The sequence below is a fragment of the Ornithorhynchus anatinus genome, chromosome X1 (genome assembly GCF_004115215.2).
Source record: "Ornithorhynchus anatinus isolate Pmale09 chromosome X1, mOrnAna1.pri.v4, whole genome shotgun sequence".
Classification (NCBI taxonomy): Eukaryota; Metazoa; Chordata; class Mammalia; order Monotremata; family Ornithorhynchidae; genus Ornithorhynchus; species Ornithorhynchus anatinus.
This window is the reverse complement of record NC_041749.1, coordinates 67,077,428-67,090,005: the sequence shown is the minus strand read 5'-3', so window position 1 is coordinate 67,090,005 and position 12,578 is coordinate 67,077,428. Positions and strand designations below refer to the sequence as shown.

The window sequence follows — 12,578 nt, the reverse complement described above, 5'->3', positions numbered from 1 at the left end:
ATCAGATTTTCAGTTTCTGAAGTTTATAGACCTTTTGCGAGGACATTCTACTTTAGTTCTATAAAGCTGGATGAAACATTGCCACCATGCCACCACACGCAGCCTAGAGATAAAAGTTGAAACTTGAAAAGCCGCCTAGGTCAATCTCCTGTCTATGAACACAGCCATAACCAATCAGTCAACAGTATTTATTGCACATCTGCTGAGTACAGAGCAGTGTACTAGGCGCTTAAAAAACTTGACTTGTTTTGTTTTCTTATGCTGTCAAGTTGTCTCCAACCCATAAAGACTCCATGGACACATCTCTCCCAGAACACCCCACTCTCCATCTGCAATCATTTTGGTAGTGTATCCACAGAGTTTTCTTGGTAAAAATAAGGAAGCCATTTACCGTTGCCTTCTTCTGTGCAGTATACTTGAGTTTCCATCCTCAACTCTCTCCCATGCCGCTGCTGCCCAGCACCGGTGAGTTTTGATTCGTAGCAGATTGCCTTCCATTCACTAGCCACTGCCCAAGCTAGGAATGGAATGGGTATGCCTCTGCTTAACTCTCCCTCCCAAAGCCGAGACTGGTAGAGTACTGGAAACTCTCCAGATGCAATCCTGAAAGGGGCTTAAAAGACTACAATAGATTTAATAGACAAGATTGCTGCACTCAACGCTCTTATAATCTTTCTGGGAAGACAGACGTCAGAGTATATTACAGATAGGAGGAAATGGTAAAGTATAAAAGATATAGACATAAATATCAGGAGGGTGTTGTTAGTACTTAAAGGTTTAGAAGGTGTGAAAGCACTGTCATGTAAGTTAGGGGATATGAAGTAGGGGGATTAGAAATTAATCAGGGAAGACCTCCTGGAAAAGATGTGATTTCAGAATGACTTTGAAGAGTGGGAGAGCTATGGTCTGTGGATATGAAAAGGAAGGGAGCTCCAGGATGGAAGGAGGCCATGAGCAAGTGGTCAAGAGGAGTAGAAATGAGAAAGAGCAACAGCGAGTGAGTTGGCTCGAGAAGAACAAAGAGCGAGCAGGTGAATAGAGGGAAAAGAGAGTGGATAAGTAGGGTAGAGAGCACTGATTGAACACCTTAAAACCAATTGTCAGGATTTTCTGTTAGATGTGGAGAGGAAAGGATGAACATTAGAGGCTTTTGGAGGAAAGGGGAGATGTTTGCAGAATATTATTTTAGAAAAATGATTGGGGCAGCAGAGTGAAGTATAGACTGGAGAAAGGACAGACTGGAGGCAGGGAGAACAGAAAGTGGGCTGATACAAAAGTCAAGCTGGAATGTGACAAGTGCCTGGTCTGGTGTAATAGCCACTTAGATGGAAAGGAAAGGGAGGAGTCTGGAAATTTTGTGGAGGGAGAACTGAAAGGATTTGGTGATGGACATAATATGGAGATTAAAAGAGGGAGGAATCCAGAAAATTGGCAAATTGGCTAGAAAGGAAGAGAGAATGGGTGTTGTTGTTGATTGTGATTGGAAAGTTAGATGGCAGAGATGATTTAGAAGCAACATGGCCTAGTGGAAAGAGCATGGGCCTGGGAAACAGGACATTCTGGCTCTGCCCATTGCTTGCAGTGTGTTCTTGGGCAAGACACTTAACTTCTCTGTGCCTCAATTTCTTCAGCCGCAAAATGGGGATTCAGTAGCCATTTAATCAATCAATCAATCATATTTATTGAGCACTTACTGTGTGCAGGGCATTGTATTAAGCACTTGGCAGAGTACAATATAACAATATAACAGATACATTCCCAGCCCACAGTGAGCTTACAGTCTAGAGCAGGAGACAGGCATTAATATAAATAAATAAATTATGGCTATGTACACAAGTGCTGTGGGGCTGGGAGAGCAGATGAATAAAAGGAGCAAGTCAAGGTGATGCAGAAGGGAGGGAAAGAAAACGAAAAGAGGGCTTAGTCAGGGAAGGCCTCTTGGAGAAGAAGTGCCTTCAATAAGGCTTTGAAGTAGGGGAGAGTAATTGTCAGATATGAAGAAGGAGGGCATTCAAGACTAGAGGCAGGATGTGGGAGAGAAATGGATGGCAAGATAGACAAGACCGAGGTACAGTGAGTAGTTTAGAGTTAGAGGAGCAAAGTGTGTGGGCTGAGTTGTAGTAAGAAAGTAGCAAGGTGAGGTAGGAGGGGCAAGGTGATTGAGTGCTCTAAAGCCGATGGTCAGGAGTTTCTGTTAGATGTGGAGGTGGGTGGGGAAACATTTCCTGAACATTTCTGTAGAAAAATGATCTGGACAGCAGGGTGAAGTATGGACTGGAGTGGGGAGAGACAGGAGGCTGGGTGGTCAGCAAAGAGGCTGAAAAAGTAATCAAGGCAGAATAGGGTAAGTGCTTGGCTTAATAATAATTATGGTATATGTTAAGCATTTACTATGTGCCAGGCACTGTAAACATGGTAGCCGTTTCAATGGAGAGGAAAGGATGGATTTTAGAAATGTTGCAGAGGTTTACACTCCATTTACACTCACTCCCTCGGTGAACTCATCCGCTCTCACGGCTTTGACTACCATCTCTACGCAGATGACACGCAGATCTACATCTCCGCCCCTGTCCTATCCCCCTCCCTTCAAGCTCGCATCTCCTCCTGCCTCCGGGACGTCTCCACCTGGATGTCGGCCCGCCACCTAAAACTCAACATGAGCAAGACTGAGCTCCTCATCTTCCCTCCCAAGCCCGGTCCGCTCCCAGACTTCTCCATCACCGTGGATGGCACGACCATCCTTCCCATCCCGCAGGCCCGCAATCTCGGTGCCATCCTTGACTCGTCCCTCTCGTTCACCCCACACATCCTATCCGTTACCAAGACCTGCCGGTTTCACCTCTACAATATCGCCAAGATCCGCCCTTTCCTCTCCACCCAAACGGCTACCTTACTATTACGGGCTCTCGTTATATCCCGGCTAGACTACTGTGTCAGCCTTCTCTCTGACCTCCCTTCCTCCTCTCTCGCCCCGCTCCGGTCTATTCTTCACTCCGCTGCCCGGCTCATCTTCCTGCAGAAACGATCTGGGCATGTCACTCCCCTTCTTAAACAACTCCAGTGGTTGCCTATCGACCTCCGCTCCAAACAAAAACTCCTCACTCTAGGCTTCAAGGCTCTCCATCACCTTGCCCCTTCCTACCTCTCCTCCCTTCTCTCTTTCTACCGCCCACCCCGCACGCTCCGCTCCTCTGCCGCCCACCTCCTCGCCGTCCCTCGGTCTCGCCTATCCCGCCGTCGACCCCTGGGTCACGTCCTCCCGCGGTCCTGGAACGCCCTCCCTCCTCACCTCCGCCAAACTGATTCTCTTTCCCTCTTCAAAACCTTACTTAAAAATCACCTCATCCAAGAGGCGTTCCCAGACTGAGCTCCTCTTCCCCCTCTACTCCCTCTGCCATCCCCCCCTTTACCTCTCCACAGCTAAAGCCTCATTTTCCCCTTTTCCCTCTGCTCCTCCACCTCTCCCTTCCCATCCCCACAGCACTGTACTCGTCCGCTCAACTGTATATATTTTCGTTACCCTATTTATTTTGTTAATGAATTGTACATCGCCTTGATTCTATTTAGTCGCCATTGTTTTTACGAGATGTTCTTCCCCTTGACGCTGTTTAGTGCCATTGTTCTTGTCTGTCCGTCTCCCCCGATTAGACTGTAAGCCCGTCAAACGGCAGGGACTGTCTCTATCTGTTGCCGACTTGTTCATCCCAAGCGCTTAGTACAGTGCTCTGCACATAGTAAGCGCTCAATAAATACTATTGAATGAATGAATGAAAGGTTACACCAACAGGATTTAGTGATAGATTGAATATGTGGATTGAATGAGAGAGAGGAGTCAAGGATAATGCCAAGTTTATAGGCTTGTGAGACAGAAAGGATGGTGGTGCTGTCTACAGTGATGGGAAAGCCAGTGGAAGGACAGGGTTTGGGTGCTTTGCTGTCTGTCTCCCCCTTTTAGACTGTGAGCCCATTGTTGGGCAGGGATTGTCTCTATCTGTTGCTGAAAGGTACATTCCAAGTGCTTAGTACAGTGCTCTGCACACAGTAAGCACTCAATTAATATGACTGAATGAGTGAATGAATGGGAAGATAAAGAGTTCTGTTTTTGATATGTTAAGTTTGAGGTGCCAGCGAGACATCCAAGTAGAGGTGTCCTGAAGGTAGGAGTTAATGTGAGACTGCAGAGAGGAAGAGAGATGGAGCTGGAGATGTAGATTTCTCCCTCTTACTTAGACTCTAAGCCCCATGTCGGATTGGGACTGAGTCCAACCTGATTAATTTGTATTTACCTCAGTGCTTAGAACAATGTTTGACACATGAAAATATCTTAATATAATAATGATAATAATTATTATTATGGTATTTGTTAAGTGCTTACTATGTGCCAAGCACTGTTCTAAGCACTAGGGTAGGTACAAGGTAGTCAGGTTGTCCCACGTGGGGCTCACAGTCAAAATCTCCATTTTCCAGATGAGGTAACTGAGGCCCAGAGAAGTGAAGTGACTTGCCTAAGGTCACACAGCAGGTGATGGAGCCGGGAATAGAACCCAAGACCTTCTGACCCCCAGACCTGTGCTCTATCCACTATGCCATTATAATAATAATGAATTCAATTTTGAATAAACTAAGGTTGAGGTGCCATCGGAACATCCAGGTAGAGATATTCTGGAGGCAAGAGGAAATATGAGGTTGCAGAAAAGGAGAGGGGTCAGGGCTATTGAGCTAGATTTGGGTGTCATCCTCAGAGAGGTGGTATTTGAAACCATGGGAGTGGATGAGTTCCCTAAGGAAGTAAGTGTAAAGTCAGAAGGGAAGGGGACTCTGAACAGAGCTTTGAGAGTCAGCCACAGTTAAGGGGTGAGAGAGAGAGGAAAGGCTGGTGAAGGAGATTGAGAAGGATCAGCCACAGAGGTAGTGGGGAGAATCAGGCATGAGCTGGGTCAGAAAGTTAGTACTGCAAATAACCTCCTTTGCTACCAAGGTGAGTTATTGGGCAAATATTCTGCAAATTTAATTTAACTCCCAGAGAAAAAGTAGGTCATTTAAGAAACATTTGGACCTGGAACATTTTTGTCCTTATTCTGAGCCTGAGAAACCATTCTGATTATCTTTCTTATTTTTAAAGACCTCCAGGAGGAGAGATTGCATATCATCCTTCAGGAACATCCCATTAGGTAACAACTCTCATTCTGACAGTTTATTTTCCATACAACAACTAGCAAAAAGAGAGTGTTTTGCTAGGGTTAAATGGAGACAGAACGATTTAGACAGGAGAGAATGAGAGGGAGAGCTATAGTTAGGCCAATCAAGGAACCATTCATTCAAAAGGACACAGTGTCATGGACAAAATACCCTGTCTGCATCCGCTCAACTCTTTGAAGCTTTCCAAATTACAATTACAAATAGAGCCGAATCACCAATTCCTAAGTTTACTCCCTGGCAGCATAAGACCCTTTTGGAGGAGCTATCAACAGAATAGTAGGGGAACACTGAGTGCATTGTTACATATTCTGTTGTGATGCCCTAGAAGAAATGAACTCAATATTAGTATCAAATCCTCCAAACAATTGTTGGTTCAAATGTCAACTATTTTGAGACAAATGATTGGCAGATGGATACCACATATCTCTCTCAAGCAGACACACTCACTGTGTGACCTTAGAAACATTATCTATACTCTCTGTGCTTCATTTTCCTGGTTTGTAAAAGAGACAAATTATTGTCCCTTATTACTTCACAGAGATAATACAGTACCCAGTTGTGTGTGTTTCCCTTGGATGAAGCCCCACAAAAAGTATAAAAATCTGTGAATTAAAAGGAAATGCAGGTGAGGTTTTGGGGAGGAGGAAAGAAAAAATGTAAATTAAATTAATTTTATTATTATTAATCTTTTGGAAGATATAGTAAGATAACCCAAATGTTGCAATGTAAGTATTTCACTGAATCCTATCATCAATTTCAGTAAGATGAGTTTTGGCAGAGTCTTCTCCAAGCTCCAGTTGGACCAGGATGAACACATTGAGCAGCTATCCTCAAACATTCAAAACCCTGAATCTCTGAGTTTCTACACTTGACTTCATTTTTATCTTCAGAAATGGGGGATAAATATAAAATATAAACTCTCTTCAACTTCATACCTGTCATAGACAGCAAAAAATGATTCTAGAAATTAGGGGTTTTTTTCCTAGTAAAAATGGTTCTAGAAGTTGCCCTGAAGCAGCGTGGCCTAATGAATAGAGCATGGGCCTGGGAGTCGGTAGGGCCTGGGTTCTAATCCTAGCATGTCACTTGACTTCTTTGTGTCTCAGTTACCTCAGCTGTAAAATGGGGATTAAGACCATGAGCCCCATGTGGATCATGGACTGTGTCCAACCTGATTAGCTGGTTTCTACCCCAGCATTTAGTACAGTGCGTGACACATATTAAGCACTCAACAAATACCATTAAAAAAGGCAAATCTGAAGCAGAGCCTTAGGCCATGTGCAAAACCTCAAGGGAAGGGAAGGAGATGATGATGATGGAGCTGATGATTATGGTGGAGTTTCCCCTCCTAGAGACTCCTCCTCTAGGACATCTGCCGACACATTGGTCAGGCTACTGTAAATGTACAAACACCTAATTTATCAATATGGTGTTCCTCAATATCTCAAGGAAAAAGTCCTAAGCTCAGATCATGCAATACTTCAGAAGAAAGCCCAAACTGAGAATCACGTGTACTAGCGTAGCACCGTCTAGTGGGAAAGATGAATGAAAAATAGTTAACTTTAAAGGGCCAACTCAAAGTAAATACAAAGGAAAATAGTGGTATTTTCATGTTATATTAAGGAATCACCAGGGGGGTTTCAGAATAGGTAATTATGAAGCACCTTCTTTGAAGGTCAATAAGACAAATGTTTGTTGCTGGATATTAAAAGGACGGGATCATTTTATGGCATGTAAGTAAGAGAAGCTATGATAATGATGAAAGTAATCAAAGCTCATGCATGAGAAGGCATAAGCTAATCACCTGCAAGGTCAAGAAGGTCTTCCCTCAGTGTTGGGCATTAGCTGAGAACACTGCCATACTAGCACAGACCATTGGTCCAGACAGTCCAGCATGGTGGCAATGGGGAACACTTAACACCTTTTAAAATTGCACACGTATCTAGATTGTTATCCCATGCTTTGCATAAAAATGATGGAATTCATAACAGGTGAGAAAGCACAACTAATACTGCATTCCATAAATGCCAAGCACATTGCTGACGATCAATATTAAATATGTATATCCTCTGTTGTACAGATGAAGTACTGAGGCTCTGAAGGTTAAATGTCTTATCTAAGGTCAAACAAGATTCAGTAGTGAATCCAGGTACAAATCTGGAAACTTTTTATTCCCTGAACTCCATTCAAAAACATATATGTCCCCCCTCAGACATACTTCTACCAGCAATTAATTTATATCCCAGAGCAAGAGATCTGATTGCCTTTATATTAACTTATATAGTTGCAAATGTTATTAACAGATATAAAATCATTACAAACTTTCAAAATCCTTTCTAGAAGACTTTATTTCTTGCAATTCTTTGTCTGAATTACACAAATTAACTAAAATCTGGATGAAATAGGAATCCCAAAGTTGACTAAATGAATTCTGATCCTCCTTGACCTCTCTGCTGCCTTTGACACTGTCGACCATCCCCTCCTCCTCCATACCTTATCTCACCTTGGCTTCACGGACTCTGTCCTCTCCTGGTTCTCCTCTTACCTCTCTGGCCGATCATTCTCGATCTCCTTCGCTGGAGCCTCCTCCCCCTCCAATCCTTTAACTGTTGGAGTTCCTCAAGGGTCAGTTCTTGGCCCTCTTCTGTTCTCCATTTACACTCACTCCCTCGGTGAACTCATCCGCTCTCACGGCTTTGACTACCATCTCTACGCAGATGACACGCAGATCTACATCTCCGCCCCTGTCCTCTCCCCCTCCCTTCGGGCTCGCATCTCCTCCTGCCTCCGGGACGTCTCCACCTGGATGTCGGCCCGCCACCTAAAACTCAACATGAGCAAGACTGAGCTCCTCATCTTCCCTCCCAAACCCGGTCCGCTCCCAGACTTTTCTATCACCGTCGATGGCACGACCATCCTTCCCGTCTCTCAGGCCCACAATCTCGGTGTCATCCTTGACTCGTCCCTCTCATTCACCCCACACATCCTATCCGTTACCAAGACCTGCCGGTTTCACCTCTACAATATCGCCAAGATCCGCCCTTTCCTCTCCACCCAAACGGCTACCTTACTATTACGGGCTCTCGTTATATCCCGGCTAGACTACTGTGTCAGCCTTCTCTCTGACCTCCCTTCCTCCTCTCTCGCCCCGCTCCGGTCTATTCTTCACTCCGCTGCCCGGCTCATCTTCCTGCAGAAACGATCTGGGCATGTCACTCCCCTTCTTAAACAACTCCAGTGGTTGCCTATCGACCTCCGCTCCAAACAAAAACTCCTCACTCTAGGCTTCAAGGCTCTCCATCACCTTGCCCCTTCCTACCTCTCCTCCCTTCTCTCTTTCTACCGCCCACCCCGCACGCTCCGCTCCTCTGCCGCCCACCTCCTCGCCGTCCCTCGGTCTCGCCTATCCCGCCGTCGACCCCTGGGTCACGTCCTCCCGCGGTCCTGGAACGCCCTCCCTCCTCACCTCCGCCAAACTGATTCTCTTTCCCTCTTCAAAACCTTACTTAAAAATCACCTCATCCAAGAGGCGTTCCCAGACTGAGCTCCTCTTCCCCCTCTACTCCCTCTGCCATCCCCCCCTTTACCTCTCCACAGCTAAAGCCTCATTTTCCCCTTTTCCCTCTGCTCCTCCACCTCTCCCTTCCCATCCCCACAGCACTGTACTCATCCGCTCAACTGTATATATTTTCGTTACCCTATTTATTTTGTTAATGAATTGTACATCGCCTCGATTCTATTTAGTTGCCATTGTTTTTACGAGATGTTCTTCCCCTTGACGCTGTTTAGTGCCATTGTTCTTGTCTGTCCGTCTCCCCCGATTAGACTGTAAGCCCGTCAAACGGCAGGGACTGTCTCTATCTGTTGCCGACTTGTTCATCCCAAGCGCTTAGTACAGTGCTCTGCACATAGTAAGTGCTCAATAAATACTATTGAATGAATTTTGTGGGAGGAATTCCAACTTCTTCCCATATGAGAAAGGAATGAAAGAGACTTCCAATCAGTGGTATTAGGTTAAATGGTTTCCATATGGTCTTTAGATCGACTATGGTAGATTGCAATTGTTATCACTTCTTCAAGGCAAATAAAAAATTATTGCCAATATTATTAAATGGCTCCTAAGAAACCATCATTATCATCATCATCATTAATGGTATTTACTGAACACTTATTATGTGCAGTATTATGTGCTTGGTAGAGTATAGCAGAGTTGGTAGACATGTTCCCTGTCCTTAATGACCTTCTAATCCAGAGGAGACAGATGCTAATATAAATAAATAATTTATAGTCTATAATGTATAGATATGCACATGATGCTATGGGGCTGAGGTGGGGAAAATATAAAATGCCCAGAGGTCACACATCTAAGTGCATAGATGATGCAGAAGGGAGAGGGAGCCAGGGAAAAGAGGACTTAATCGGGAAAGGCCTTTTGGAGGAGATGTGATCTTAATAGTGCTTTGAAGGTGGGGAGAGTGGTTGTTTGGTTATATACTAGGGGGAGGAGGAGGAAATACCAGGCTAGAGAGAGGATGTAGGGAAAGAGTCATGCTTTTCTGGGAAGAAGAACCTCAGACAATGTAAAATTCTTGAAGACAGATTGTTAGGAAGTCACTTAATAAATATGTGGGAGTGGACCCACATTTTGAAATGAGAAACCAATTAGTGTTCCTAACATAGAGTTAAGTAGATTAAGAGTCATCTCTATTAGGATACCATGCAACTTTTATCAACATGGCCACTTCTACTTTCCACAAAACTAATGAAGCCACTGATGATTATTTTATACCAAAATTTATTTTACAACCAATAAATAGATGATGCTTATTCTGAGATTCCTTTTTCCAAAGTCAAGTATGAGAATGTCCTACCTCCTAGTCTGAGGAATACCTAGGGGAGGGGTGGGGGGAGTGCCCAGAATTTACGATAAAGGGAATGCAAAATAGTCTTTCCATTTTCCAATTCATTACGTTTGGTCAAAAGAAATGAGTCATTAACCTTTCACAGTTGAACTTTCTAGGAATTTTGGCTTTACAGGAACTCTGTAGGAGCGGTGCATATTTTAGATTTCAAGTTTAAGCTTCATAATGAACTTTGTACAGAAAAACTGTCATCCTTTTATTAGGAAATCTCCTGGATTAAAATAACTAGATCTTCTTACAAATAATCTCTTACCAAAATTAGGAACTGTTCATGTAGGACTTCATGGATTTCATCTATATTGTTGCTATACAGAATATCCAGTACAAGCCTGATCCTCACCTGATACATTCCAAACTTTCACTAATAATAAAGCCAACATATCATACAGCGAAATGTCAGCCTTCTTGAGAACAGAGATATGGGCAGGAAACTGCAACAATATTAAAATAACTTTTTTAGAAACAGAAACGTTATGAACCTCTACCATGTGATCAATGTAGTGAGTGTCACAATGGGATATTCTCTCCCAGGCAGCCTGCAAAACTGTGGGTGGGACCAGAAAAAAATATCAGGTCCAGTTTGAGGAGTATGACTAAAAGGTCAAGGAGTTAAGATCAAAGAGCTTCTCGTACCAATGGCCCAAAATAAACATGCATTTGCACATAAAATACCAATAGGAATCTTCCATATTCATTATCTAATACAATATGATAGGTTATCAATTTTTCAGCATTTCAATCCATGGCTGTTAAAGCCAAGGTAGTGATATTGCTCCCAAAGAGGAGAAATTCAGATTTGTTCATAGATTAGGCAGTATTAGAGAACAAAACAGATACTTATAGTAAATAAGATGGGAGGTATGCATGCAGCAAATGAAGGACTGGGTACATGTCTATATTTTATGAATGTCTATTGACAGAAATATTCTTTATGGGAAAAATCTTAATTTTCTGATTATAGAAACAAATGTGTTGCCTCAGTCTTTAAAAGACAGAATAGAACACACACATAGGCAGAAAAGCTGAAAAGAAGTGGTGATGGCAGTAAACATTTCAGGCAAATGTGAAACAATATAGAGGACAAGCCCTCATTTGTAATCCTGCCTTTGATGGGATATGTTGTTCATGGGACCAGAACTGTTTACAGAGAGGTCTATTTTCTTATCCAAGCTCATGAGGACGCTGCAATGCTCTCTTGGAAGCTGCAGAGGCAAAACACCCTCTGTCCAAACCCCACCCTTATTCTCCACCAAAAGTCATCTGTTCTGCATTTTAAATTGTGAATTTTAACACAGTCTTGAAATTCCATTGTTATTCTTAATAAAAACTTTAATTAGTTGAAATGTAAGAAGTGTCTTGAAATAGCATTTAAATATGAATTGCAAATCAGTGACTGGTAAACAGTACTATATAATTACTACATTAGACTTTTAGTTAAGAAAAACTGTAAAACCACAAGGCATTGGGAATTAGATCAATTGAAATTTTACTATTTTGTCAATTCAGTCAGATGGCGAATTTTAACTCAATATAATTTTCATTTTCTACTCAGACAGCCATTTAGCAGATATGTACCACCAATCTTGATTTCTAACCTAAGCTTTTCATATGAATTTAATGGGAAAGTAATTCTGCAAGAATATGCTTTAAAATACAAGGTCCCAACTACTCCATTATTACATTTATACTTGATTGCCATATGAGTAGCTTTTGCACTGTTAGCAGTATCTTCATACTTTTCTTTTGAAGGGCAGAGTGCCATGGATATAATATATAGAATATAGAATATTCTATAGAACATATATATATATGGATATAATATATAGAATCATATATATCTTTACTAAAATGCTATAACACTTAGGAAGTGTTCTTCCATAGCACTGAAACAATGTCTCTATTGAAAAAGCTCACCAACACTTGGATTAAATTTGCCAAGGTCAATCTTATTGCACCCTACTGCATAGGACAAACCTAATGGCAGGTTTAAATCTACCCAGATTCAAACAAAACTTACCCAGCTAACATTCAGGGGCTTTGATATTAATGGGTTTTGTCATAATTCAGCATGGTATGAATCAAACACATTAAACTGAGCTGTCTGCCAGGCTCCTCTGCTGGCTACAGAAGTTTCTCAACAGTCCCTTGCTTTGGCTCAGTGTGTAAGGTTACTTCCTCAGTAGGAGACTCCATCATTGCTTTGGGATCATAACGGGAACTAAAATGAGACCTCTTTCAGAGAGTAAAGTATAGGAAAAGTGACCCCATTAGAACCATTCAATACCCAGAGTTTATGACAAGCAAAGAAAATGAAAAATGCTCCAGCATTCGGGGTTGGAGTCCTCTTCTGTGTTTGGCCCTGTCACACTCTCTCCTGCTCCAATCCCTCCCCTTCCCTATCCTACCTTAACTTCTGATCTGTTTGGTGAGGGAGGGGAGGGGGTGGGGGTGGGGACA

The 12,578-nt window shown here is 42.9% G+C and overlaps 1 non-coding gene across 1 annotated transcript; it reads right to left on the bottom strand.

Annotated features, from left to right (window-relative positions):
- Positions 1-475: 475 nt before the first annotated feature.
- On the bottom strand, positions 476-613 carry LOC114807156. Its single transcript, XR_003755209.1, has one exon. It is a non-coding gene; the product is annotated as a small nucleolar RNA SNORA7 (small nucleolar RNA).
- Between the last annotated feature and the right edge of the window lie 11,965 nt (positions 614-12,578).